Below are 23,152 nucleotides of genomic sequence, written 5' to 3'. Positions count from 1 at the left end.
GGGCCTCATCTTCCTGCTAGGGTGGATGCAAAAGATCCCATGATGTTATTTTGAAGAAGAGCAGGGGAGTTATCCCAGGTGTCCTGGCCAGTATTCATCCATCCATCAATCAACAACTTGCAAAAGATTAATTGGTCATTATCAAAATGTTCTTTGTGGGAGTTTGCTGAATACATATTGACTGTTTCCTACATTACAACAGTGACTACATCTTTTGAGCACTGTATTGGCTGTAAAGCACTTTGAGGTGGTCATAAAAGCACCATATACATGCAAGTTGTCTTTTTTCTTGTCTCTCTTCACTGATGGACTGGCCATATAAACTTGCTATACAGGTTGAATGAAAGTTTAGTGATTATGGTAACATGATTGGAGGTTGATCTTTCCCTTACTGGTGAAACTAAGATGTTAAGAGTTTGTCGCATATCTGCTGACTTAGTTGCTGAAGTGCTTGTCAGGAGGGGCCAATTTTTCTACCCATTTAGACCGTGTAATGGTATCTGGGATTTGGAGTGGAGAGAGATGTTTTAAACTATTAAATTGCATTTCATCAAGCTTGTATTTCCACATGCATTGAAAAACATAGGGAAAGTTGCATTGATTCCTTTGCATAATGACTAGTCTGACAGGATGTACTGTCAGGATTCCTGATAAGTTTGGCAGCGTCTGTGGAAGGGAGCACAGTTAACGTTTCGAGTCTGCATGACTCTTCAACAGAACTGAGTTATGCGGACTCGAAACATTAACTGTGCTCCCTTCCACAGACCTGCTGAGTTTTTCCAGGTATTTTTGTTTTTGTTTTCGATTTCTAGCATCCGAGGTTTTTGCTTTTATTCCTGATAAGTTTGCAACTTTCCTGACCTTTCAGCTTTGGTCCAAACATAGACAATAGAGTTGAATTTGAGGTGAGAGTGACAGCCCTTAGTATCAAGGAGCTTGAGCAAAACTGAAGCCAACAGGAATGGGGGCGGGTTGGGGGTGATGGGAGAGAAACTCGGACTTGTTGGAATCACAAAGGAAAATGGGTCTTGAAGCACAATCATCTCACTGCAGGAGCTTGTGAGAACACAGGAGTGATAAGGTCCCACCTAAGAGGCTAGTGGGCAAAATTAAAGTACGTGGGGGTAATATACTGGTATAGATTGAGAATTGGTTGACAGACCAGAAACAGTGGGAATAAATGGGTCTTTCCAGATGGCAGGTAGTGACGAGTGTATCGCAGGGATCAGTGCTTGGGCCCCAGCTATTCATGATATATAAATGACTTGGATGAGGAAACCAAATGCAATATTTCCAAGTTTGTTGATGACACAAAACAGGGCAGGGTTCTGAGGAGGTTTCAGGGCGATTTAGACAAGTATGTGGGCAAAAGCATAGCAAGATGTAGTGTAATGTAGATAAATATGAAGTTATACGCTTCAGTGTAAAAACTATTTAAATGGTGATATATTGGGAAATGCGGATGTACAAAGGGATCTGGGTGTCCTTGTACACCAGTGTATGAAAGTAAACAGGTAGATGCAGTGCGCAATTAGGAAGGCAACTGTTACGATAAAAGCAACAAACTGCGAATGCTGGAAATCCAAAATAAAAATAGCTGGAAAAACTCAGCAGGTCTGGTAGCATCTGCGGAGAGGAACACGGTTAATGTTTTGAGTCCGTATGACTTCAACAAAACTAAACAAAAATAGAAAAGTGAAATATAAGCTGGTTTAAGGGGGGGTGGTGGGACAGGTAGAGCTGGATAGAGGGCCAGTGATAGGTGGAGATAGCCAAAAGATGTCAGACGAAAGGACAAAGGTGAACTGTTTGTCCGTTTGCCTATGACATCTTGTGGCTATCTCCACCTATCATTGGCCCTCTATCCAGCTCTACCTGTCCCACTGTTACCCACCACCTTAAATCAGCTTATATTTCACCTCTTTTCTATTTTTACTTAGTTCTGTTGAGTCATATGGACTCAGAACATTAACTGTTCTTCTCCGCAGATGCTGTCAGACCTGAGTTTTTGCAGGTATTTTTATTTTTGCAAGTGAAATGCTGCTTCACTTAAAAGGAGTGTTTGGGCCCTTGAACAGTGACGAGAGGGGAAGTAAAGGGGCAGGTGTTGCACCTTCTGCGGTTGAATGGGAAGGTGCAGTTGGAGGGGGTTGAAGTGTAGGGGGTGATGGAGGAGTGGACCAGGGTGCCCCGGAGGGAAGATGTGATTGGTGGTGGCAGCATGCTGGAAATTGCAAAGGATGATCCTTTGAATGCAGAGGCTGGTGGGGTGATGAGTGAGAACAAGGGGGACCCTATCATGGTTCTGGGAGGGAGACGAATGTGTGAGGGCAATGCACAGGAGATGGGCCGGACACGGTTGAGGGCCCTGTCAACCACTGTGGGTGGAAAGCGTCAGTTAAAGAAGACATGTCACAGGAACTGTTTTTGAAAGTGGCATAATCAGAACAGATGCGACAGAGCCGAAGCAACTGAGAGAATGGAATGGAGTCCTTCCAGGAAGTGGGGTGTGAGGAGCTGTGGGAGTCGGTAGGCTTGTAGTAAATAATCACCAGAAATTGAGATAGATCAAGGAAGGGAAGTGTCGATGGGCCATGTGAAAATTATGGCAGGGTGGAAATTGGAAGCAAAATTAATAAATTTTTCCAGGTCCCGACGAGAGCATGAAGCAGCACCGAAGCAATCATCGATGTACTGGAGAAAGAGTTGTTGGGGGGCTGGAGTAGGACTGGAACAAGAAATGTTCCACATACCCCATAAAGAGACAGGCATAGCTGGGGCCCATGCGGGTACCCATAGCAACACCTTTTATTTGGAGGAAGTGAGAGGAGTTTAAGGAGAAATTTTTCAGTGAGAGAACAAGTTCAGCCAGACAGAGGAGAGTAGGGGTGGATGGGGATTGTTCAAGGAAGAAGCGGAGAGCCATCAGACCATCCCGGTGGGGGATGGAGGTGTGAGGGATTGGATGTCCATGGTGAAGAGGAGGCGGTTGGGGCCAGGGAACTGGAAATTGTTGATATGATGTAGGGTGTCAGAGGAATCGTGGATTTAGGTGGGAAGGGACTGGACAAGGGGAGAGAGAATGGAGTCAAGATAGCAAGAAATGAGTTCCATGGGGCAGGAACAGGCTGACACGATCAGTCTGCCGGGACAGTCCTGTTTGTGGATTTTGGGTAGGAGGTAGAAGCGGGCCGTCCAAGGTTGGGAGACTATGAGGTTGGAAACTGGAAGTAAGATCTCCAGAGGAGATGAGGTCAGTGACAGTCCTGGAACCAATGGCTTGATGTTCAGTGGTGGGGTCATGGTTCAGGGGGAGGTAGGAGGAAGTGTCTGTGAGTTGACGCTCAGTGAGGTAGAGGTCAGCGTGCCAGACAAATGTTATGTTGGCCTTCATTGCAAGAGGATTTGAGTTCAGAAGTCTTACTGCAGTTATACAAGGCCTTGGTGAGACCACACCTGGAGTATTGCGTGCAGTTTTGTCCTCCTTACCCAAGAAAGGATATACTTGCCATAAAGGGAGTGCAGCAAAGGTTAACTAGGCTGATACTGGGGGTGGCAGGACTGTTGTTTGAGAAAGATTGGTTCAACTGGGCCTGTATTCACTAGAGTTTAGAAGAATGAGAGGGGATCTGATTGAAATGTATAAAATTCTAACATGGCTAGATGCAGGGAGGATGTCACCCCTGGTTGGGCAGTCTCAGGATACTGGGCAGGCCATTTAGGACTGAGATTAGGAAAAATTTCTTCACTCAGAGGATGGTCAACCTGTGGAATTCTCTACCACAGAAGGCTGTGGATGCCGGGTCACTGAGTATATTCAAGAAAGAAATTGATCATTTTTTGAATATTAGCAGCATCAAGGGGTATGGAGAGAAAGCGGGAATATGGTGTTCCAATAGAGGATCAGGCATGATCATATTGAATGGCCTACTCCTGCTCCTAGTTTCTACGAGTTGTTCAGAATAGTGCCTTAGGCCTATCTATCTTGGGGATGATTGCATTGTGTTCTTTACCATTTGCAACTCCTCAGATACTGATACAGTGTGATGGAATACTCTACTTGCCTGCATAGCTCCAATGACATTCAAGCTTGACACCAGGACAAAGCAGCCTGCTTGATTAGCACCCCATCTTAAACATTCACTCTCCACCAGTAATGTGCAGTGGAAGGAGTGTGCACTATATGCAAGATGCACTGCAGCAACTCATCAAGACCTTGAACAGCACCTTCCAAACTTGTAATCTCTACTAAGTACAAGGACAGCTGATGAATGGGAACACCACCACCTGCAAGTTCCCCTCCAAGCCACACACTTTCCTGAACCTAAACTAGATGGACTACAGCAGTTCAAGAAGGTGGCTCACCACCACCTAGAAGGCAGTTGGAATGAGCGTCAAATGCTGACCTTGACAGCGACAACAGCGACACTCAGACCAGGAAAGAAAAGTGTGGGCTCCTGAATGGTGAATTTTTGGTGACTTGGGCATTTGTCTGAGAAGGTTAAGTAGCACCTACCTATGGATTTTTGGATTGTCGTACTCCAATTGGTACAGAACTATAATTTAGCTGAAGTGTTAGAATTCAAGTTAAGCAGCAAGCTAATTAATTCACAGATCTGTTATGACACAACAGTTGATAAAGCTGAGTTATTTAAAAATCCCAGACAGAAACTTTAAACAACTGTCAACCTTTATTTTTAAGTGGTATGTTTGAGATGCAGCTCTAAATTCAGGAATCAGCCCACCAGTTTTCGAGAGGTTTTTATATCAAATTACATGAGACATTTATTAATTTACACAAGTTAAACATATACACATGGCTACAAATTAACAAGTTCCCAAACTAATCTCCATTAAGGCAACAGCAACCCATTGACTTTAAGCAGACACCAGGCAAAGCATTTTCACCTTACAAATTCAAAATGAGGTTCCTTTCACTTTGGTTCCTTTGCAGACCCCAGTGGTAGGCTTACAGGCTTTGATGTTACATTGCCTATGCCCTGCACACACAAATCTGCTATCAGTTATACCCAGCACATCTCAGTGAAGGTAAATTCTCATTGTATCACCAGCCCCTTTCAACTCCACCTCTTCTAACAATAAAACCCCTTTCATAGTACCAATTTTAGTAGTAATATAAATATTGCTTGGTCTCTGCTAGCTAGGTGCCAGGTTTCACTTCCATTCTTGAATGCTCTATTCAACAAAATGCAAATGCACTCTACCCCCCATACATCTCAAAACTAGTATACATCAAAGCACCCAGACTAGCTGGCTTTAATCCCATTAAGACACACCCATAGACTAACCCTCTATTTAAAAAAAAAATTCCAATCACGCTATATACATTAATAGCTTCATGATAAGATCCCATAAACTCAACAGTGGTACTTTGATTTGAAGAAGAAAAACCTCTTGTCCTGAGGGTTTTCATAGCCTCTACAGTGAAATGCGAATTCCATTTGTGGCGGTACGGTGGTCTGATAGGTTTCATTTGGAATTGGGACAATTTTAATCTATCCAAATTTTATGTGCAGTTATAGAAATATATATGGTTTCTGTTCCACATCCAGCAATGCTACCTCACTGGATTTTGCCAATGGGCTATTTGGCTGCCATTACTATAGAATTTGCTCATATGCATACTCTTTTATTGCTGTTTATGGGATGGTAGTTGTGATAACAAGCCTTGGATCCTCTCCCATTTTGTGTTATGGAATAACATTCCCAAGTATCTGAAGCCAAAAACCACTGCATGTGCTAGAATTCAAAATTACCTCTGTGGTTCAAAACACCGTAACAGGAGCCGGCCATTTGGTCCCTCAAGCCTGTCCAGGCATTAATGCTGATCAAGGCTGATTTGTACTTACAACTCCATTACCATGGATTCATGCCTCTTATCGAATAAATTGTTGATCTCATTCTTAAATTTCTATTCATGCACTTTCCCTAGCCTTTTGATGAGGATTCTACACTGCCCACTGTGGAGAGGGGGGAAAAATGTTTCCCGGTTTAACTTGCGAATGTCCTAGCTCCAATTTTAAATTTGTACCCCCTATTCTGGATTCGTTCACCAAAGGAAATAGAGTAGCTATGCCTTAATTAGATCTTCTAAACTTGAGGCAATATAAACCAAATTTGTGATACATAAGACCATAAGACATAGGAGCAGAAATTAGGCCATTCGGCCCATCGAGTCTGCTCTGCCATTCAGTCATGGCTGATAAGTTTCTCAACCCCATTCTCCCGCCTTCTCCCTGTAACCTTTGATCCCCTTACCAATCAAGAACCTATCTATCTCGGTCTTAAATACACTCAATGACCTGGCCTCCACAGCCTTCTGTGGCAATGTGATTTATCCCTTTGTACTCTGATAATCTGGTGAATACATTGACTACCTTCAAGGCTTCCTAGTGCCCTAGCTGAATGCAGGACTGCAGATGGGGTCTGATGAAAGGACTACAACTGAAGCATAACTCTACCCCTTGAGATAAACCTAATGCCTTATTAACCTTTTTGTGCTTTTGTGTACCTAAGTTTATTTCCTTCTCTACAGTTTCTAGTCCATGATTGGAGCAGCCAATCTGCCAAGCCTGTCCCCCATCTCATTGCCAGAGCATCTTTTTTTTCCGCATCGCTGAATCCTGTTAGCTAGGAAAGGCCAAATGTAACCATGGCCAATATGGGAAAACACACAATAGGAATTTCCTCTTTGATCCCTTAAGACAATCAAACCCAGCCCAGGAGATCTATAATGCCTTCTTTAAGATATGACTTCTCCAAACAATAACTTGGCCAGGACCTTGAAGGCATGGAAAGAGCCAGTGGAAATGGCTCACTATTGAGGAAAGGAATCGCTTAACACCTGGTCTGTTCCCATCTGGCATAGATTAAATCCATCCCTAGTCATACCCAATTTTCCACTTAATGGGCATGCTATCCAGCTCTTTACTAACTTCTATAAACTTCCCATCAGTTTGTCTCCATATCTTTGCTGTTCTTTAGCACCTCTCTAAGGTCCTTAATACTTATCTGGGATTCTTTAAGCTAGTAATTCTCATAGCTATCTGGACCTTTTCCAAGGTTATTACATCACTTGCTATGTTGGGGGTACCCAAGGTGAACAGTACTCTGGATACAGACTGACAGTAACCTTTATAGTGAACAAAATGGTGTCTTGATTTACACTGAATGGTTCTATTAATACAACACAATACACTGTAAGCTTGAGCTAAGCGTCTCTACATACATCGCAAACCTTCGATGATCTGCACAATGGTGTCTAGAACTTTTTCTTTCTCTATGTTTCAGTACTGCATTGTTCTGTGCAAATGATATGTGTATTTAGTGTTGGCACTACAAATGTTAATGGCACTACATTTATTTGATTTAAATGCCATTTGCACCCTGGCCCAACGTTCTTGCCATTAAGGAACTACTCTTGATTTTCTTGGATAGAAAATGCATCATCTCACGTTTTTGTTAAATGTCCATATATCCCTGCAAACTTGGATGTTGAATTCAAGTCATTAATATATATTGTAAAAAGCTGATGGCCCAGTACATATCCCAAAGGAATGCCATTTGGCACATACTGCCATTTAGAGTGCAGTCTCTGCTTTTGTCTCCGACATCCTAACAAATTACCAACCCATGTCTGAAGAAATACCTGAATTTATATAATGCTTTTCACAACTTATTGTTGCTCAAGCATGGAACCTTAATGCATTCTTTCAGAATGTCCATGTAGACAACATCCATATACACTCCTCAACCCACTTTTTAACCAAAAGCAAATTTAAGAAAAATAACAAGTGCTACTGTTATGTTCCCAGCTGATGTTACAACTGGACAAGTCTGATCCCAGAGTGGAACCCAGCTTGATAGATCCTAATTTTTATTTGTTTGTTTAGATACGTGGAGAGGGGATACTGAACAGAGTCACTGGAGTGACTAAATGAACTTTTAACAAAAGCATAAAACGTTTATTTAACAAGAAAATATGAACTATATTACAATACTCCTTCACCCACAACTATACCTTTACAGATATATACAGATTTGTAAGGATAACACAAGTTTCAAAAGCTACCTTATACTCTAATGTTCACAATAAGTACACTATCCATGTAAACCAATAGGTGACTTGTAGTCAGGCACACCACACTTTGAAACCAAGTGACAGATGCTATGCCAGACAGATGCTATGGATTTCTTCTCAACTCCCCTCAGACACTTGCCACCCTGTGAGCCAACTGGTCTCACTGCACTCCTTCTTTCACACAAGGGTTTCTGATCTCCACTCTCAAAGAACTCATCTTGAAATCTTCTCCCAAACCGACGCTTTCTCTTGGATGCTTTCTGCAAGGGTTCACCTCCAGGGTTTTGAACTCACCTTCCGATGTTTCTCTTCCCTGGGTCATTACATGCATTCAAGCTTTCTTTCACTCTCTCTCTCTCACTTACTCAGCTGTCAGCAGTACAACATTGTTTCACATGCCCATAGGAAAGAGTTACAGACCTTTAGTTGCCTCTTTGGACCTTCTGACTTTTCCCTAGCCTTTATCTCTTAAAGCTTGAAGCTTGGCACCTTTCTCTGCTCCTCACTCTTTACTTAACAGGACCTTTTCCAGCTTTCTGTTCTTCCTTTGACTAGAAGGTCTTCTTGGGACTTTCTCCTGTTCCATTTCCATGGATTGAGGGACTTTCTTCTTTAACTTGGGATTGTTATCTGTCCCTGTTGACCCAGTCTCTCTCTGGTAGCTACTTTCAACCAATTTAGCTTGGGACTGGCTATCTGTCCCTTCTAGGCTGCTTCTGCCTGGCAGCTTTCTTCAAACAGCTTCCAAATCAAACTGCTGTTTCTAGTTTATCTGGGTGGGGGGGAGGGATCTGCCTCTCTGGACCCCTGTTGCTAGGCAACAGCCCAATTTTTCTACTCTTGTTTGTTTAACTTAGCTTCAACAGTCATAAAATTCTCATTAGAAATGCAGGCATCTTTTAAAGTGAAACTAAAACTCAGCTTGATCTTTTCTTAACACACACATATGGAAATACAAATCAAACTTAAACATTAAAGCTAAAACTCATTCCTAACACCAACAAATACCAATATAACTTACTTAAACTATCTCTATTTCCTAACACTACTTTATCATCCACTATAGTACTACCTGATTCTGGACCCATGTCCACCCACACTATTTTCAGTATATTATAAAGATATTGATAATTTTGCTCATATCCTTTTTGCACATCTTAACACTATTTCATTGCTGTTTGTATGTTCGTAGCTCACAAAGTTTGTTGGATTTCCACATGCACTTGCTTTTGTGTAAGCCTTTTCAATTTAGCTTAATGTTGTTTCTTGCCTTCTTTCAACGAATCGTACAGCACATAGGGAAGCCATTTGGCCCATTGGGCCTGTGCTAGCCTTTGAAAAATCTAGACAATTAGCCCTCCCTGCTTTTTCCCATAGCCCTGCAACCTCTTTGCTTTCAACTATGCATCCAATTCCTTTCTGAAAGTTAATAGTTTGTTCACAAGTGGAGCTTTGTTCTGCTTCAAATATTCTCCAATAAGTGAATTTACACGTTAAAAGCTCAGCCCATTTTACCATAGTCAATTTAATTATCATCTCTTTGAAGTTTTCCTTACTTAAATGTAAAATTAATTAAGTGTAATAGAACTATTTGAAATTAGTGTTGACTGAGAAGATTTTTAAAATATTTGTTTTTAGCCACATAGTACATTATTTATATTAAAGATTGCCTAAGTGCTTATCTTGTGCATTATAGATAATATAACTGCAGACCTTTCTCTAACTTTCAGTTTGAAAAGTGTTAACAATTGTCACACTGAAATATTGATTTATTTTGCACTGGCAGCTTTCCAAAGAAAAATTGCAATTTAGCCAGTCATTAAGTGAGAATCTGAAATTTATGAGCAGTTGTTTCCTCTGCTCATTTGCCAAGTTCTGCATGGGATTAAAGTAGACAGGGTGGGATAGACCTGTATGTGGTTTCCAAGTCTTTGGCTGACTGCCCCCTTATGTAGCAATGCACATTTGTTTTTCAGTGGCATCTGATGCCCTCAAAGCTATAGCTGCTTGGCAAGTAAATGTGTCACCTTGTGTGGTACTTGAAAAATTCCTGGCATGAATACCTAAGTTCCATTTCAGACCTGCTGTTTTGACTGTACTCAATTCTAGGGAGAGCAAAACTCATCATGGTTCCCATACAGAGGTCTAGAAATTGCATGAGGATAGGATCAAGTTAAGCTATGACAATGGCCACACTAGGGAGAGTTGCTACCTTTTAAAAAGAGAAGTGGCGAGGTTTGATGGAGAAAGATTACTCTGTTGTAATCACTAATTTTCACACATCTAGATGGTGAAAATGTTCCATGTGATAACTGGTTAATCTGCCTTAGCTACATTTTTGTTGTGATTTTTCCATAATTTTTCATTCACATGGAACTTCTCTTTGATAAATCTTGCAGAATCTATCAAAAATGCGTAAACATCCAAGAGATTCCCACTGTTCCTGAATATTAATTGGCAAGAAATATTGCAGCAGGTGACTAGCATTGTAAAAACATGCAGTCTGGGGAAAAGTAGATAAACAGTGTATTAGGTGGATGTGATTATAATCAGCATAGATAGAAAATGGATGTCAATTTTGCTTCCATGGTGAGGTAACCTAGCAATCTGGCCCTCAGTACATGCAGCTTAATCTTGAGCATTTGTAGGGATAATGTTCTAATTGTGGCAAGTAATGGGGGATTGTGTTTTTTTCCAGAACATCTAAATTGCCGGGGGTTTTACGTGATTAATTTAATATCAGGGCCAGCATGACTATAACATCCTTGTTGCTAATAAGAGATCCTTAATGGTGTTACGATCCTTGGCCAGGCCTCCCAAAGTTGTTGGTACAATCCAATTAGGGACCAATAACGTTTTGTTTAAAGTAGTCAAAGTTTGAAATTCGAGACACCTGCTTTTAGAATAAAAGCCACAAGATTCCATGGGTTTTTGAACAAATAAAAAACAAATTTTACCATACAAGTTCAGTCAGATAAAGCAGTTTACAAGAATTATCAGTTACTTTAATATTCAGGGTAAGTATAAGGTACATGTGAATTAACAGACGTACTGTGGTCGGACACATCACATTTACAGAGTAAATGACAGATGCGACCAAACCCGATTCCATGGATTTCTCTACAACCCACCCATACATTAGTCCCATTGTGAGCCAACCAATCTCATTGAAACTTCAACTTTCTCATGAGCGTTTACCCACATTTCCACAATTCCAATGTCCACATTTGAAGATCTCTCAGAATTCTTTCCAAAAGTCGCTCCCATTCGGATGGCTTCAACAATGGCTCACTTCACAGGGTTTCAATCTCGCTTTCCAAGATTCCTTTACCCCTGTATCTCTGAGTACACTCAAGCTACACCTTCCAAGCACGCTTTCAGATCTTAAGCTGTGCCAAGCATAACATCACTGCTCCAAATACCTTTGTCGCAATGGCCCTCTTTACTTAAAGTATGCTCCCTGCAGCTCTTTCTTTAACTTACCTAGGACCACTGTCTTTCCCTGTCTCTGTCACATATGTTGGCTGACTCCCCGAAACTGACTGCCCCTGAACTGTGATTCACTGACCCTTGAACTGATCTGGTGATCTATCACAACACTCCACGAGGATGCCACCCTTGTTACTGGACAGGAACCAATGTAACAAGCATTGGAGCATCCTGTACCTTGAATGTTACAATCTCCAATGACTGCCAATTTAGCATACAGGGACAAAGAGGTAAAAATGGATTTCCTGACAGTGGTCTAAAGTTGTTTTAAGCTTTGTGCCTAAGCCTGCCAGCAGAGGAAGCTAGAGTGTTATGTGGGTTCTGCTAAAAGTTTAACTGGGAGAACTGAACATTTTGTGTTGAGTCTCAGTTACATATCCAGGCAAATGAACCCTAGGTTGTAAAAGGCACAACACTTGGCTGACGTTTCAGTAGTGCCTGATTTTGTATGGTATAATGTGCATGTGTGAATGTTGGAGTATTGTATATTTTTTGGCATAGGGAAGTATGAAGGCTTCCCACTGCTTCCATAATGTTTTATATGGCTGGCAAGAAATATATTAAATTTAGCAATGAGTTCTATCAAGCCAAGAAAGTTCTTGTTATGTGGCGGGCCAATCTTTTCATTGCCTCACCTAAAAGTTAGTCCACGTTCTGCTAATGTCCACCACAACTGCAATAACACACAACAAGAACAGAAAGTGCTGGAAAATGCAGGTCTGACAGCATCTGTGGAGAGAGAAACCGAGTTGAAGTTTCCAGTCCATATGACTCTCCTTCGGAGCTGAAGAAGAATTTTCTGTTTTTGTTTCAGATTTCCAGCGTCCGCAGCAGTATTTTACTTTTATCTTATCGCAAAAACACATTCAAGTACATGCATCCAGTATTCCTGCTGCTTTTTTTTACCTGTTCCTTAAGGTGTGAATCAAAGGTTAACCCATGTTAACCTCGTCAGATGTGTAAGCATAGTTTTTCTATGGTCCTCAGAGTTCTCATGATTTTGAATCCCATCAGGGTTTCGCCGGTGCTGTCGATGATGTTGAGAAGAGTTTGCAGACAAAACAATAAATATAGCCAGCTGTTGGAGAGTATACTAGCCACTCTCAATTGTATTTTTCACCATTAACTTTCGTTGAATGGGATAGACATTTTGAACAATATCTGATTTGGTTTTTTGAATGGCTGCTTCGATTTCCCAAATGAGCCGTTCCAGTGTTGACACACTGAGGGACCTTTCTTTGTCCAGAATGAAATATCATCCTCAGTCAAGACACCCTGGAGACCAAGGTCATTGGACTTTGTGTATCCATTTCCTTCAGCTGGGATTTCAGGCTCTGTAACATTCTCAGGTTGTGTAGTCACATTCACATCTGTATCATCTATCTTAGTAGAAGAGATGGATGCTTGTGGTTGCTGTGGGCCCAGCTGACTCTCTTGAGTATGAGGTCCCTCCTTTTTTACAGTGAAATAGCTGTCAACTTTCAGTAATTGTTTTATCCACCCTACAAGTTGCTGCTTCTTTTTTCTCTTCTGACATATACTTTCAAAAGTTCTTTTCATTTTTAACATAACAGGCCTCTCTATAGTAATGAAACAATTAAACCTTAGACAAATTCTTTGAACTCAATCCTTTATGTTTGCAAGTAAAGTAGAAGTAAAAAAATACAATATCTATGTTTCAATAATATATATATTTACCTGGTGTCAAGGGGAGAAGGGAGATCCTTGTGCGACTCAGACCAGGCACAACTGATGTCGCTGTGCAAAATTTTCTGCAGACAACTGTATCACAGATTATGACTGCGTCACGTGTATTTTTCACACTTTATTAGTTTTTAGAATTTTTTTTTAAAGGAAGACATCTTAAAATACTTTTATATTTATCATTGTCTTGAAAAAGTCACTTTTGTTTAGCGATTGAAGAAGTGTCTAAATGGATCACGTGACTGTCAGAGGTCAGGGGAAAGGGTGACATGCAGATATGAATTCTAGTTATTTATGCACAGATTTATAAACTCAATGTGACAAATAATTGTGTAGCCATATAAGTGTATTTTTCTCATATCAGAATCAAAATGTCCATTTCGGAAAATCTTTTTCTCCGTCTCCTTTATTTTCCAACCGTTTATGTAAAACTTGAAATTTAGTCTTTTTTTCATACTTAGAGGCCCCTCATGCTGTGAGGCCCTAAGCTGTAGTTTACTTAGTTTATGCGTAAATCCGGCTATGAGGGGTAAACAAGCAGATTAGAATAAAAACAGCATGGTTTTGGATGAGCTGCAGTTTATGGAGGGTGGGAGAACATTGCAACGGTAGAGTCTAGAGCTGGTTAAAAATATGTTAGAGAGTTTCAGCAGTAAGTAGACTGAGGCAGAGGTGAGATGGGATGTTACTGAGGTGGAAGTAAGCCATTCTGATAATGGTGAGGAAATGAGATCAGAAATTTAGCTCGGTCAAACATTCTCTAGAGTGTGTCTGGGTAGGGAGATGGAATCCCCGTGGTGAGGGAATGTTGTGGAGGAGTGGGGAGAGTAATGGATTTTGCATTTCTGGCACAGGAGGAAATTACAGCTTATCTAGGGCTCGCTGTTGAACAAGTACACAGAGAACGTTTAGGATTTGAGATTGTGGAGAGGTAGAATTGAGTGTACAAGTGGAACCTAATGTCATGCCTATGGTTGTTGCTATCAAAGGGGCAGAAAAGAGTGGGGGGACACGTGATAGATCTTTGGGGGATTTTTGAGGAAGAGAAGCCAGTGCTGGAGGATTGTGGCTATGATTATTGTTTTCTTCGCTTACCCGGTGAGGCGAGCCCCGAGGCTCTCGCTTCTGGTCAGGCGAGTAGTTAGGGTTTGGAATGCACTGCCTGGAAGTGTGGAGGAGGCTGGTTCAACCGAGGCATTCAAGAGGGCATTGGATGATTATTAAATAGAAACAATGTGCAGGGTTATGGGGAAAAGGCAGGAGATTGGCACTAAGTTAAAACGCTCAGAGAGCCACTGCAGACATGATGGGCCAAATGGCCTACTCCTACACCCTAAAAATTTTGTGATTGGGTAGGTTAGAGTGGAATACAGCAAGTACAGTCTCATTCAGCTGGACAAAAGAGAGATGTTGGAGGAAGATGATCTGGAGAGAAAGTAGAGGAGAGCATGGGTTTAGGTTTAGGATGGGGAAATTTGGTTAGGTGGGTAAGGGAAATGGGGGAAGGCATCCTATCTGATCTTAGGCCTTCCTTCCTCCTCTTCTTCCGGGCAGCCCCATCTCCATCAATCCAGTTCTAATGAAGGGACACTGAGCTGAAACATTAACCCTGTTTCTCTATCCACAGCCTGCCTAGCTGAGTATTTCCAGCATTTTCTGTGTTCATAATCTGCTCTACCAGGTTACTGCCTAGGTGACAAAGTTGAAATTCCGCACCATTCCCATTCTTCTTCTTGAGATGTTAAAATGAGGTCTGTCTGTCTGACATAGGCAAAAGGGATTCCATGGCAATATTTAAAGTGTGTTGGAGTATCTTGGTAACATTTATTCCTCAACCAATACTATTAAAAGCTGATTAACTGGTCTTTTATTTAATTGCTATATAATAGTAGAGAGTTTTGGGGAAATCATTTCCAACTGAGAGCTCAAAATGGGAAATCTAGTGGGGAAAATTCTTTGCTTACTTACAGAAAACTAATCTTTCCATTCATTGCTTTCAATGGAAGAAAATCCATGTGTTCTGTTAGTGTTGTGTAGTCCCCTTCTGCAGACTTCCCTCTCTGCACCCTTTCCAAGCGATGTTTAACCCTCAGTAGTAGAGACCAAAATTTACTCACTATTTTCAGACGAGATCCATACCTGATGGTTGTTTGAAATGTGCACAGCTCCATTCACAATCATGATCTTTGACACTTGAAACTGTTGAATTTAATGGGCTCATCGCTCACCTCCATCTAAGTCTTGCTGAGAGATCTGGTGATTTCTCTGGAGAGAATTTCACCCCTATCACCCTGCAGTGGTCCTGCTACTGATTGCAGCATTCTTAGAGTCATAGTCATCGAGTCATAAAGGTCTACAGCACAGAAAAAGACCCTTCGGCCCATCGAGTCTGCACCAGTCAAACAAGTACCTAACTATTCTAATCCCATTTTCAAGCACAAGGCCCATAGCCTTGTATGCCATGGCATCGCAAGTGCACAACCAAATATTTCTTAAATATTATGAAGGTATCTACCTCTACCACCCTTTCAGGCAGTGAGTTCCAGATTCCCACCACCCTCTGGGTGAAAGAATTCTTCCTCACATCCCTCTAAACCATAAATCTATGTCCCCTGGTTATTGATTCCTCCACCAAAGGGAAAAGTTCCTTCCTGTCTACCCTATCTATGCCCCTCATAATTTTATACACCTCAATCATGTCCCTCCTCAATCTCCTCTGCTCCAGGGAAAATAACCCCAGTGTATCCAATCTCTCCTCACAACTAAAACTCTCCAGCCCAGGCAACATCCTGGTAAATCTCCCCTGCACTCTCTCAGCAATCACATCCTTCCTATAATGCGGATTCCAAAACTGCACGCAATACTCTAGCTGTGGCCTAACCAGCGTTTTATACAGTTCCAGCATAACTTCCCTGCTCTTATATTCCATGCCTCGGTTCGTAAAGGCAAGTATCTCATATGCCTTCTTAACCACCTTATCTATCTGTCCCGCTACCTTAAGGGGCCAGTGGACATGAGCACCAAGGTCCCTCTGATCCTTGGTACTTCCCAGGGTCCTACCATTCATCATGTATTCCTGTGCCTTGTTTGTCCTGCCCAAGTGCATCACCTCACACTTATCCGGATTAAATTCCATTTGCCACTGATCAGCCCATCTGACCAGCCCGTCTATCTCCTCCTGTAATTTAAGGCTATCCTCCTCACTATTTACCACCCCACCAATTTTCGTGTCATCTTCGAACTCACTGATCAACCCTCCTACATTCAAGTCTAAATCGTTTATATACACCACAAACAGCAAGGGACCCAACACTGATCCCTATGGAACCCCACTGGACACAGGCATCCAGTCACAAAAACACCCCTCGACCATCATCCTCTGCTCCTGCCACTCAACCAATTCTGGATCCAATTTTCCAAATTGCCTTGGATCCCATAGGCTCTTACCTTCCCCAGCAGTCACAGCATGGAACTGGAGTGATGTCATTAAAAACCATTAAAGGAGAATTGGAGGAGATTACAGAGATAGTGAGGAACAAAGCCATCGAGGGATTTGAAAAGAGACGGTGAAAAATTTAAAATCAAGGCATTGTTTATAACCAGGAACCAAGGAGCACAGGGATGATGTGTGAACGAAACTTGGTGCGAGATGGATACTGGTAGCAGAATTTTGGATGACTCAAAGTTTGCCGAGGTTAGAATTTTGGAGACAAGCCAGGAATGCATTGGAATAGCCAAGTCTAGAGGTAAAAAAAAAATACATGAATGAGGGTTTTAGCTGCATATGAGCTGAGACAGGGTGAAATCGGGCAATGTTATGAAGGTGGAAATAGGTGATCTTATTGATGACCCCAATATGTGATTCAAAGCCTGTTTTATGGTCAAGCATGAAACCAAGGTTGCAAACACACAGGGTAAGCCTCCAACATTTGCCAAGGAGAGAGATGGGCCGGAATTTTATTGCCCCGGTGTGGCGGGGGCGGGGCTGTAAAATTCAGCAAGCTATTCTAAACTCCACTGACTTCGGCGGGACCACAAAATCCCACTGTCGTAAAATTCCACCCATGGAGTTGGTGGCTGGGGAACAGGGCTCTTGGCAGGGACAATAATGGCTCTGATCTTCTGAATACTTAACTGGACGAAATTTCTGCTGATCCAATACTGGATGTTGGACAACAGTCTGACAGTGGAGGGATCGACTGACTTTTCCCCCTCCCTCTCACCCCCACCGCCCCCCCCAAACCAAGAGTAAACCAAAAGCACTAAAACAAAATCACTCAATTCTTAAAGAGCAAATGAAAGATTGGGACATCCACATAGGGTGGAGGTAGAAGCTAAAATCTTTGTTAAAAATATTGCATTCATTATTTAACAGCACTTCACAATGCAAGCATGTTTTCAGGGTCAGTTCTATTGTTCATTTTTTAAAATCACAGCACCTTTGAAACCTCAGTTATACCTGTAATTTTTTAAGGGTTTCAAACGGTAATGTGGGAGTGGAAAAGTTGAGATTCTCACTGATTTCAGTGATTGCTGGCTTTGTTGGAAGGTTCCACACAGTTTGTGGATGAACCCTAAGTGGCAGACTGCAACATCAAGATTCCCATGTTGATCTGCACATGCCCGATATCTTGAAGTTTCAATCAGTTTCAGAGGAACAATAATGGTGACAATTCACTGTCAGCCCCCAACCCCATCAAAATCTGGCTCATTAATCTCTCTGTGCTGAGCTCATCTCCACAGAAATTTGAATGGAGCCTGTCTGAACTGATTTCACTTGTGACCCTCCACAACCCCATTCCAGAAAGAATTAATTTATTGACAATTTTATCTCGACTTGATGTGAAATCAAGTTTGCACACTGGAAACACATTGTCACAGATTGATTTATTTTTTAATACTGGCTTATTGGTGAGTAGCCAAGAAAACGAAAGGCAGCTTCTGTATTGTGTTTTAAAAACAAACTTGTCCTTAAAGTAGGCACACTGAATATAGGTATGAAAAAGCATTAATTTTCTTGTTTTTACACTAAATGGTTGTTCTGCTTTTAATTTTTGTTGAATGTGTGGCACAAATCAATCAGATTGAACTGTCAAAGTTGATTTTAAGACTGTTGTTCATAAGAATACTTCTAACAGGGTACTGTATTGGAGTGTCATCCTTTATGTGCAATGGTGAGTTGACATTTGTTCCTACAGACCTCCAGACAATAAGGTCACAATACCAGCTGCATCATGATGGAGAACTGCCAGACACATCTCCACAGAGTGGGAGAGTTCTCACACACCATCTAGTACCTGCTTTCAGAGGGGTGTTGTTGCGAATATCTAGTTCATAACTCATATGTTCTAGAATGTAACTTTTAGTTTTCAGAATTAAAGTTTTAACTAGATAAATGGAGGAATCCAGTTAAGAAATTGGTAGTTATCTCAAAAGAATGGACTTCAAACAAGCTTGGAGTTAATTACAGTTAAAAGCTAACCTATGTTTATCTTACAAGGTCAGAGGCAGAAGTGTAAAACTTGAACAATGAATGACACATGTCTGTACTTGTAATGGAGCTAGAAGGTCTACACTTGGTTCAAAAAAAGATTTAAAATATATTTGTAGTTCACAGATCAAAAGAAGGTAAAACCAAGTTGTAAGCAAGAGAGTTCCTTAATAGGACCAGCAACTCTGGGAAATGGGGTTGTAAAACTCCATTAGCAATAGAAATTATTCATATGGGTTACAGAATCAAAGGGTTGAGTTGAAGGTAAAATATTTTGTTTGCATTTCTGTTTGAACAATCCCAAAGCTTGCCATGTTGCCATAGAGATAGTGATTCAAGGTTGAGCCTTTGTTAGAAGGTTATTTACCTCTGTGTGTTTGCTGACAGAAGCAGCAGTTCAGTTTGTGGAACAAACAGAGGCAGTTGTAGCTTTGGTTTGGTATAGACTGCAACTTATTGAGTTGAGCGAAACAAAAGGAGATGATAGTTAGGCCTGCCCTTCAAACAGAGAAAATACTAACTTCATTGTTCACCATGTGAGTGGCTCTCAATCTCAGTTTGGATTTTGTGAGGGGAAAAGCAACTGGAAGATTTGCTCTAGTTTGAAGCTAATGGAAAAAATCTACAGTAATCCTCACAGAGCCTTGTCGTAGAAAGCAGTTAGTAGAGTTAGATTAGAAAGCTGTCGGGAGGCAGTTGGATATCTGCTGGCAACCTGAACAAGGAGCTGAGGCATCCAAAGCCGTGAGGCCTGTAAAGAAAAGGTGGATGGTGGCATAGTTGAAAATGCTAATGCAAGGATCCCTGTAGGAGGATAGTTGGAACACAGAAGAATTAAAGTGAATTCTGGAGGACTGTGTCATACCTTTGTCCCAGGAAAAGTGAATGAGCCTTCAAAAAAGGAAACTCGGGGGGGATGTGTGTGTGTGTGTGGGTGGGTGGAGCCGGGGAAATAAAAAGTAAAACTGAGTTATAGTCCTTATAAATCTTCATAAACTTTAGTGTTAAGTTAGTTGCGCTCGCTTTGTTTAATATCTTTTTATATACAATAAAGTTTATTTTTATATAAAACATGAAATTTTGTCTGTATAATTGGTGGGTTTTTGGACTTCATCTTTAAACATTAACAGTCTCTAACAGAATCGTAACAATGTTGATAAAACCCAGGTGAAGGTTGGCTACTTGCTGCTGTTTGGTGCAAACAGGCTGTTAACAGAGAGGAAAAAATATAAATGGAAGTACTTTAAGAGGATCCAACCCAGTTGTAAAGGGAGGATTTCCTCACATAAAGGGTAATAGACATCTGGGAAACTCTCTTCCAAAAGTTATTAAGGCTAAGTCAATTGAAAATGTCAAAACTGAGTTTAATAGGTTTTTTTGGTTAGGTAAGGCTATTAAAGGCTATGGAACCAAGGTGGGTAAATTAAGTTGAGGTATAAATCAACCAGGACAATAGGCAATCCAGAGTAAGAATAATTAACTGGATGAGAGCCAACTTCAATGGGACAAGAATGGAGCTGGGCCAGATAGACTGGAACGAAAGATTGGTGGGAAAAACTAGAGCTGAACAATGGGCTACCTTCAAAAAAGAATTGGTTCAGGCACAGACAAGGTATATGCCATCGAAAGAGAAAGGTAGGACAAACAAATCCAGAGCTCTTTGGATGTAAAAGGAGATAGAAATTAAGATAAAAAAGAAGTGTGCTTATGATAGGTGTCAGATAGAAAATACAATTGAGAACCATGAGGAATACAGAAGGTTCAGAGGGGAGGTGGAAAAGCATATTAGAGAAGCGAAGGGGGATTATGAAAAAAGACTGGCAGCCAAAATAAAGGGGAATCCCAAAGTCTTCTATAGGCATATAAATAGTAAAAGGGTGGTTAAAGGAGGAGGGCCGATTAGGGACCTCAAAGGGAATTTACACATGGACGAAGGGGCCATGGCTGAGGTATTAAATGAATACTTTGCATCCATCTTTACCAAAGAGGTAGATGCTACCCAGGCCATGGTGACAGATGAGGAAACTATCACTAGAAGGGTTCAAAATTGAAAAGGAGGAAGTGTTGAATAGACTGTCGGTACTTAAAGTTGACAAGGCATCGGGACCAGATGAGATGCATCCAAGGATGTTGAAGGAAGTGGGAGTAGAAATTGCAGGGGCACTATCCATAATTTTTCAGTCTTCCCTAGACTCTGGGGAGGTGTCAGAAGATGGTAGAATTGCAAATATTACGCCCTTGTTCAAAAAAGGCTGTAAGGATAAGCCCAGCAATTACAGACCAGTCAGTTAAACTTCATTGGTGGGCAAGATTCTAGAAAAAATTATTTGGAATAGAATTAGTAGTCACATGGGAAAAGTATGGGTTGATAAGGAAGAGCCAGCATGGATTTCTAAAGGGGAAATCGTGTTTAACTAATTTGCTGGAGTTTTTTGAAGAGGTAACAGAAAATGTCGATGAGAGTAATGTTGTTGATGTGGTGTACATGGACTTTCAAAAGGAATTTGATACAGTGCCCCACAACAGACTTTTGAGAAAAGTTATTTCTCATGGAATAAAAGGGACAGTAGCAACGTGGATACAAAATTGGCTGAAAAATAGGAAGCAGAGGGTAATGGTCAATGGATATTTTTCAGGCTGGAGGAAGGTTTGTAGTGGAGCTCCCCAGGGGTCGGTATTGGGACCCTTGCTTTTCCTGACATATATTAATGATCTAGATCTTGGCGTGCAGGGGGCAATTTCAAAGTTTGTGGATGATATGAAGCTTGGGAGTGTTGTAAACTGTGAGGAGGACTGTGTAGAACTTCAAAAGGACATAGACAAGTTGGTGGAGTGAGCAGATAGGTGGCAGATGAAGTTCAATATGGAGAAGTGTGAGGTGATGCATTTTGGTAGGAAGAACATGGACAGACAATATAAAATAAGGGGTGAAATTTTTAAGGGGGTGCAGGAGCAGAAAGACCTGGGTGTATATGTGCATAGATCATTGAAGGTGGCAGGACAGGTGGAGAGAGCAGTTAATAAAGCATTTGGTATCCTGGGCTTTATCAATAGGGGCATAGAGTACAGGAGCAATGAGGTTATGCTGAATTTATATAAGACATTCGTTAGACCTCAATTGGAGTACAGTTCTGGGTGCCACATTATAGGAAGGATGTGAACACTTTGGAGAGAGTGCAGAAGAGGTTTACAAGAACGGTTCCATGGATGAGAAACTTCAGTTCCGAAGATAGATTGGAGAGGTTGGGACTGTTCTCCTTGGAGAGAAAAAGGCTGAGAGGAGATTTGATAGAGATGCTCAAAATCATGATGGGGCTGGACAGAGCAGATAGGGAGAAGCTGTTCCCGCTCGTAAAAGGATCAAGAATGAGAGGGCACAGATTTAAAGTGATTTGCTAAAGAAACAAATGTGACATGAGAAAAAACTTTTTCATACAACAAGCGATTCGGGTCTGGAATGCACTGCCTGAAAGTGTGGTGAAGGCAGGTTCAATTGAGGCGTTCAAGAGGTCATTAGATAGTAATTTGAATAGAAACAATGTGCAGGGGCACGGGGAAAAGGCAGGACAACAGCACTAGGTCATAACGTTCATTTGGACAGCCGGTGCAGACACGATGGGCCGAATGGCTTCCTTCTGTGCTGTTAAAATTCTGTGATTCTGTTAAATTGAATAGCAGAACAGGATAGAGGAACTGAATGTCCTACTTCTATTCCTGTGTTCCAGTAAGTAAGCTGCCATGTCAGGGCAAGTTAAACATTGATGACAGTGTGAAATGTGATGTGAGGAAAAGTTTTTTCACCCAGAGGGTGGTTGGAGTCTAGAACAAACCTCCTGAGAGGGTGGTGGAAGCAGGTTTGTTTGAGGTATTGGAAAGGGAATTGGATTGCTACCTGAAAAGAGATAATGTGCAAGGTTATGGGAATAAGGCAGGGGAGTGGGACAAGGTGGAATGCTCTTTCAGAGATCCAATGCTGACTCGATGGGCCGAATGGCCTCCTTCTGCACTGTAAAGATACTGTGATACTGTGTAGGTTGACTTGCATCTAACTCAAGCTGTCAGCCTGATGTTTGATTTTGACCCTGAATGTCAAAGTGGGAAAATGTAAAATACTTAAATGATTAGACAGGGTGGATGCAGGTAAGATATTTCCCCTGGTTGGGGAGTTTAGAACCAGGGGACACAATTGCAAAATAAGGGGGAAGCCAATTAGGACCAAGGTGAGGAGAATTTTTTTACTCAGAGGGTTGTGATCTTTGGAATCCTTTACCTCAAAGGGCTGTGGAAGCTCAGTCATTGAGTATGTTTAAAACAGAGGTTGATAGATTTCAAAATACCAGTGACATAAAGGGATATGGGGATAGTGT

Source organism: Cetorhinus maximus, chromosome 7 (genome assembly GCF_964194155.1).
Source record: "Cetorhinus maximus chromosome 7, sCetMax3.hap1.1, whole genome shotgun sequence".
Lineage (NCBI taxonomy): Eukaryota > Metazoa > Chordata > Chondrichthyes > Lamniformes > Cetorhinidae > Cetorhinus > Cetorhinus maximus.
This window is presented reverse-complemented; position numbering follows the sequence as displayed.